This window comes from Neofelis nebulosa, chromosome 7 (assembly GCF_028018385.1).
Source record: "Neofelis nebulosa isolate mNeoNeb1 chromosome 7, mNeoNeb1.pri, whole genome shotgun sequence".
Classification (NCBI taxonomy): Eukaryota; Metazoa; Chordata; class Mammalia; order Carnivora; family Felidae; genus Neofelis; species Neofelis nebulosa.
This window is the reverse complement of record NC_080788.1, coordinates 149,708,914-149,715,688: the sequence shown is the minus strand read 5'-3', so window position 1 is coordinate 149,715,688 and position 6,775 is coordinate 149,708,914. Positions and strand designations below refer to the sequence as shown.

Sequence of the window (6,775 nt, the reverse complement as noted above, 5' to 3'; positions counted from 1 at the left end):
ATTGAAGGTGTTGACTAGAGCCATGCCTCTGGGTCCAAATCCCTACCCATGTCCATGTGACGACTCTTGACCATGGCCCACCTGACCCACCCACATCCACTCCAGGTTAACTTATGTGCAGGGTCACACAATGCCACACCCTGGGACTGTTGCTGAACCCCAGAGGTGGCCCCCAGGAGCAGGGTGCTGGCCACCAGGCACAGCCCTCTATTCTGTCTGATGGACTAGACCTGGCTTTGCTGAGGATCCTCCATTTATCCATTCTCACTGGCAGATGTCTCTGAGCAGGGGCATGAGGCTGGCAGAGGGCCAGGTCATCCTGAGGACACCGCTCTTGCTGTTTGCACTCTGGGCAGTGCTGGCTCCTGTGCAGGGTTCTCAAGGGCATCCCTCATGGTGCTACATCTCCTCTGAGGTGGTAATTCCCAACAAGGAGTCGCACCACAGCAAAGGCATTCAGATGCCTGGCTCTTTGTCCTATAGCCTGCGTTTTGGGGCAAGAGACATGTTATGCACATGCGGCACAAGAAACTCTTTTGGTCCAGACTCTGCTGATGATGACTCAGGATGCTCAGGGAGCCTTGCAGGTGGACTACCCCTTCATGCCTCCAACTGTTACTACCTCGGCTACCTGGAGGAGATTCCTTTTTCCATGGTCACAATTGACACAGGTTATGGCAGCCTTGAAGATATCATGAAGTTGGATTAACTTGCCTATGAAATGAGACCCCTCGGTGATTTCCAATGGGTTGAACACTTTGTTTCTCAGAGAGTCGCAGACATCTGTGCAATGGGACCTACTTATAACCTGGGATATAAGGAGGACAGGGGACCCCCTGTTCCTCAAGGAAATGCAAGTGCAGCCCCAAGGATCTCTAGTAAGTTCTGTTCATCCCATCACAGAATTTTCAAAGGACTTGCTTTCAGTTTCAAAACAATGTATAGTGTGTTAACCACGTCAAAAAAAGTGCCCAATTCCTAGTAAGGCTAGTTAGCTTAATTGAGTCAATATTTCATGCTATTGATGTAAGTTATTGGTTTCATGGTCATTGATAGTGAGAGACATCAAGCTCACACAGGCAATTATTTGTTCATCAGAGCCCCTTTTTTTCTCTTCAATAGTATGAGTCAAAGTATTTTCGATTTCTTAAAGCACATTCACCCTTAATGTGATTTGAGATGGGCCCCATGAGGTTCATGGCAGTCCAGTTGTATATTCTATATGCCATCCACCAATGGTTTATATGCCATCATTCTGGGTTATTTAGGCAGACATTATTTACTCTTGTCTGTCATAGCAACACATCAGATTGCAAGAAATTGTGGCTTGTGCATTGACACTGATGAATGTGCTTGCCAAAAAAGGTCCAGCTGCCATAGGACCCAACTAACTGGTATAATGGAAGCTTTAAGTAGCTGTTCCTTCATTCATATGCAGCACATAATGAATTGTGGAACAGGCAAGTGCAGGTTCAACACTGAAATGGTGCATTTAAATAAAAGCCTGACCCACTATCATTATGGAAACTACATAGTGGATCCAGGAAAGCAGTGTGACTGCGGCTCATTCAACCAGTGCTACAGCAATCTAGGCTGTATGCGTGATTGTATCTGAATCCCTGGGGGCAAATGTAATACAGGCAGATGCTATACAGACTGCACCAACTCCGCTGCTTGGGCACTCTGCCGGCAATCCAAAATATACGTGATCTTCCAGAGTCCTGGCATGGGGTGTCCTTGGCATACCCTGATGACTTCCATATGCAAGATGGAACCGCGTGCACTGAAGAGGGCTGCTGCTATCATGGAAACTGCACTGACCGCACTATTCACTGCCAAGAAATCTTTGGCAGAAATTCTGGGAAAGGTGAAGATGTCTGCTATACCATAAATCACAAAGGCAGCCGACATGGACACTGCAGAAGACCCCGGGGAATTCAATGCTGAACCTGTTCCCATACAGGCGTGCCGTGTGGAAGGCTACAGTGTAGGAATGTCACACATCTCCCTCAGCTGCAAGAACATGTTGGATTCAATCTGTCTGAGATCCAGGGTTCTGATGTTTGGGGCTGGATTCACATGGTAGCACAGGAACAACCCAGATTGGTCATGTGAGAACTGGTACTTCCTGTGCTTCTGGAAAGTTCTGTCAGGATACCTACTGCACTGGCAGTGTGGCTCAGCTGAATTATGACTGTATCCCAGAGAAATGCAGTCACAGAGGGATGTGCAACCATAACAGGAACTGCCACTGCCACACAGCCTGGGATCCTCCATGGTGCACGGACAAGGCACTAGTGGGAACACAGACTGTGGACCCCTCCAAGAAGAATTCAGTCAGTCAGGCAAAGGCATGAATCCATGGTATATCTCAGAGTGGTTTTTGGTCACATTTATGCCATAATAGCTGCATTCCTCTTTGTTGTTTCTGGAAATGTCAGAACTATAAACACAGAGAAACTTAAGGAAGAGACTTTTGGACAAGACAATCCATAATTTAGCCTCCAGACCCCTGAACAACTATAGACAATGCATCTTGTGCATCTGTAAAAATACAGAAATACAGCTGGTGCACAGCTGACATCCACGTTTTCAAGGGTCTGTGGGAGACACAGGGGTCCTCAGGCACATCATAGCTCTGACAGCAGGTCTCTCATGGGTCACCGAAAAGAACTCTAAAATAAAACTTGAAAACTGCATGCTTGTGGCTTTTATGTAGTTTTTAGGCCTGTAAGAGCCCAAACTGAGCGTTAGTTTCTGGGAAGAGGACCTGAGTCAGAGCTTTGTCTTGAGCGGAAGTGTCTGGTTTCATAATTAAGAGAAGTTGACACAAGCTCCTTTATTGGCTACTTCATGAGGTTTCTCCAAAACTACGCTGTTGTGGACTGAAAAGTTTATCATTTTCCAGGTAATCTGTCTTCCCCCAGTCCCATGTGGGCTCAGGATAATGGAGGGCTACCACCCACCCATACTGCCTGTCCCACACGGGGGTGTCTGTGGGCTGTGAGGGAAGGGGACTGGCATTAGGTTCCACTAGCGCAAGCTGTGCCTCTCTGGAGAGCAAATTCCCAAATGTGGGAGACTGAGACCATGAGGCTGAAAGGAGCACCCCATAAATCAATCAGAAAGGTAGGCACAAGTGTCTATGGATGACTCTGGCATCCAGAGGGAGACCGGGAAAAGTGAATCCCTGCTCTCTTTCTCTTGCCTACTTTTCAGTGAGTTTAACCTTAGATTAGAATCTGCCTAGGGTTCCCACTTTGGTTTCCCAAGCACCTTCTAGAATAACACAGAGGTGAGCCTGTGAAAGTTAGCGAATTCAGCCCCATCTGCTCCCAAGAAATCCTGTACTTGCTACCCTGTTTTCTATGTCCTGATCATGGCGAATGTGGGATGGAGGCCTGCCCTTCCCTGGGTCCTTGTGCCCTCTTGTTCTGGGCTCTGTAAGTCATAAATCCTGTGCTTCCATTTCCTTTGTTGAGGGTGTACTGAAACCCCACCTTCAGTCACAAGGGGCCCACACATCTCATGTACCCCTAGCGAGAGCTCAGATGCCTAGGGAGCTGCCTGTCACCCACTGTGACTTGCTGTTGCCACTTCCTTCAGCAGGTCACAGTCTACATGTTCTTAATTCAGTATAGAAGCTGAGTCCCACAATACATTTATCCCCAAGGATGGGATTGGGAGCCTAGCTGATGCCCCCCTACAATGCCTTAGACCTAAGAATGGCTCACTCATTCCTCACCCTCACGTCTCAGCTGCTGTGGGAAGGAGCTGGTGCTTGCTGCTGGTCTGTAGCTTTGATTTGGGCTTATGCCAGGTGTTGCCAGAAACCCTCACCCTAAATTATCAGTGCCATAAAAGGTCCGACTCCCTGCAGAGACCAACAAGCAGGCACCAGTCTGGGTGCAGGGGTGTGTATTTCCTATTCACCTCCAAAGGAGGTGGACACCGAGGACAGTGTTCCTAGATTAGTGTTGAAGAAGACACCAGCTGCTTGGTCCACTGTGTTGCGGCCAGCACCGTGGTGTTGTGCTTGATTAGCCAGCCCTAGCTAGTGATGGAGGCAAATCTACAAGGAGCATCATGGCACCGAGGGTGGAGGACTTGGCCAAGGCAAGCTCCCCCTAGTGGCTGCAATCCTCGCTGCTGTCACCAATGGCTCCCGACCTGTCAGGTGTTGAGTGGGACACCTCAGTGTGGGAGGCCACAGAACACGACTCTGGGAAGAAATAACTTCTATCCCAGATTTTCCCTGACATGATCCACTACACCTACATGTCCAAGGACCAGCGTGAGAGACAGAAATGATGACAGGCACTATACCATCATGGAAATGCAAGGCTTCCTAGAATCATTTGTCCAAAGGGAGGGAGACAAGGACATTGATTGGCTTTTGTGGGTCTTCGTCATTGGCTCCGAGCTGTTGGTTACAACGCTTGACATGCTGCAGCTGGCTGGATTGGTCCAAGACCGCCAAAGTCATCATTCACTGAAAAACTCAAAGTATCCACAGCCTGTTTACAGACACACCCTAGAGGAGCCTCCAGTCTTTTCACTCTATCAAAAGACCATGACAAGCACACCAAGGCACAGGGCAGGAGACACAGACAAAAAAAAAGGGGGAAGGCTCTGAGGAAGATGCTCCCCAAGCCCCCAGAGCCCACAGAGGTAGGAAGAAAGAAGCTCTGATTCCTGGGACTTGGATTTTTATGGCATGGCAGCACAGGCCCACTGGGAGAGGTCAAGCCCAGGTGACGCCATCCAACTCTAAGATAGAATGGGGACAATTCAAAGAGTGTGGGGTTTTTGTTTTTTGTTTTTGCCTTGTGTCATGCGCCCAAGATCCTTGACCATTTCCAACCTGGAGGCGAGGCCCTTGACAACACCATCTAAGGAGCTCTTCATGAAGGACCACTCTGACCTTAAGTCTGTGCCATTACATGCACAGTGGGGGAACAGGACGACATAGGTTCCTGTCCACGTGACAAGAACCTGATCTCAGGACCCACTGTTAGACTTCCGGCGGAGGAGGGCATGCATCCATGCTGATAAGAACCGGTTTCATCAGGACCCACTGTGGAGGATTCCAGAGGACGAGGGCCCAGGTCCACACCGAAAAGAACCCGGTTTCGTCAGGACCCGCTGTGGAGGATTCGGGAGGACCCGGGCCGGCGTCCACACAGACAAGGACCCAGTCTCCTCAGGACCCACTGTAGAGGATTCAGAGGGACGTGGCCCTGCGTCCACATTGACAAGAACTCAGTCTCCACAGGACCCGCTGAGGAGGATTCGGGAAGACGAGGGCCCACGTCCAAACCGACAAGAACCCGGTTTCCTCAGGTCCTGCTGTGGAGACTTCGGGGAGACGAGGGCCCGTGTCCACACCGACAAGAACCCGGTTTCGTCAGGACCCGCTGTGGAGGGTTCGGGAGGACCTGGGCCGGCGTCCACACAGACAAGAACCCAGTCTCCTCAGGACCCACTGTGGAGGATTCAGGGGGACGTGGCCCTGCGTCCACACTGACAAGAACTCGGTCTCCTCAGGACCCACTTTGGATACTTCGGGGAGACGTGGGCCCATGCCCACCCCGATAAGAACCTGGTGTCGTCAGGACCCACTGTGGAGGATTCAGGGGGACGTGGCCCTGCGTCCACACAGACAAGAACATGGTGTCCTCACAACCCGCTGTGGAGACCTCGGGTGGACGAGCGCCCACGTCCACACTGACAAGCACACGGTTTCGTCAGGACGCGCTTAGGAGACTTCGGGGAGACGGGGGCCCGTGTCCACACCGACAAGACCCGGTTTCGTCAGGACCGGCTGTGGAGGATTCAGGGGGACGTGGCCCTGCGTCCACACTGGGGGACGTGGCCCTGAGTCCACACTGACAAGAACCCGGTCTCCTCAGGACCCGCTGTGGATACGTCGGGGAGACGAGGGCCCGTGCCCACCCCGACAAGAACCCGGTGTCGTCAGGACCTGCTGTGGAGGATTCGGGAGGACCTGGGCCTGCGTCCACACAGACAAGAACCTGGTGTCCTCACGACCCGCTGTGGAGACTTCGGGTGGATGAGTGCCCACGTCCACACTGAGAAGAACCCGGTCTCCTCAGGACCCGCAGTGGCGGATTCAGAGGTACATGGCCCCGTGTCCACACCGACAAGAACCCGGTTTCGTCAGGACCCGCTGTGGAGGATTCAGGGGCTCGTGGCCCCGCGTCCATACTGGGGGACGTGGCCCCGCGTCCACACTGACAACAACCTGGTCCTCAGGACCCACTGTGGAGTGTTCAGGGGGACGTGGCCCCGCATCCACACTGACAACAACCCGGTCCCCTCAGGTCCCGCCAAGGGAGGAGCAGGCGAGGAGAAAGCCAGGCCCCAGGAAGAGGAGCTTCCGGAACGTGGAGGCTGAGGGGGGCGGTGTTCGCCAGACCCTGGGGGGAAAGGACCCTGCGCGGCTTCGTGCGCGGTGACACTGTGTCCCCCGCGGGGCTTACCTCACCGGCGCCGGGCGGCAGGGCCGCGCGGCCGTCTTCCTGCTCCGCGCCCACTCGGTTCCCGCCGCTGCCTCATGTGGTTCATGGTCCAGGAGCGGGCTCCCCTGGCGGAGCTCGCACTCCCGCCGCTCTGGCCTCGCGGGTCCCTTCGGCCTCCGCGCGGGGCGGGGTGTCCCTCCCGAGTCTGCCACGGTGCCGTGGGGACTTCTGTGCGACACCCCGGAGCTGCAGATGGCTCCGGGCAGGACAGACGTGCTCACAGGGTCGGTTCC

The 6,775-nt window shown here is 53.0% G+C and overlaps 1 pseudogene; it reads left to right on the top strand.

Moving 5' to 3' along the window:
• The first annotated feature begins 274 nt into the window (after positions 1–274).
• LOC131518061 (disintegrin and metalloproteinase domain-containing protein 21-like) lies at positions 275–2,496 on the top strand (annotated as a pseudogene).
• Positions 2,497–6,775: the final 4,279 nt, after the last annotated feature.